The following is a 308-nucleotide window of genomic DNA, read 5'->3' as shown; positions in this document are numbered from 1 at the left end:
TCCACCTAGCACTCAGATCAGTTACACAGGGACCCCTTGGTTCACCGAGGCAGGTGCAGTGACTCTGACCGGTTCTCACTGTGTTCTCAGGGACACCAGATCTCAGCGGGACAGACTGGCCTGCTGCCCTTTGTGGACGAACTTGGCAAATCCCATTATAGGAAACAATCATTTTACAGCCTCCAGGCCAAGGTCTCACTCCATCTGGGGAACGCAACACCCCAGCATTTGGGTAGAGTCTCACAACTCATGTGACAGCACAGTCAGTCAACTGCTGGCTTCCCCATCGGCCCTCAGCCTCCAGTGCA

Source organism: Pteropus vampyrus, unplaced genomic scaffold (assembly GCF_000151845.1).
Source record: "Pteropus vampyrus isolate Shadow unplaced genomic scaffold, Pvam_2.0 Scaffold12699, whole genome shotgun sequence".
In the NCBI taxonomy this organism is placed as follows: domain Eukaryota; kingdom Metazoa; phylum Chordata; class Mammalia; order Chiroptera; family Pteropodidae; genus Pteropus; species Pteropus vampyrus.
The sequence above is the reverse complement of the archived record's forward strand: the minus strand, read 5'-3'. Positions refer to the sequence as shown.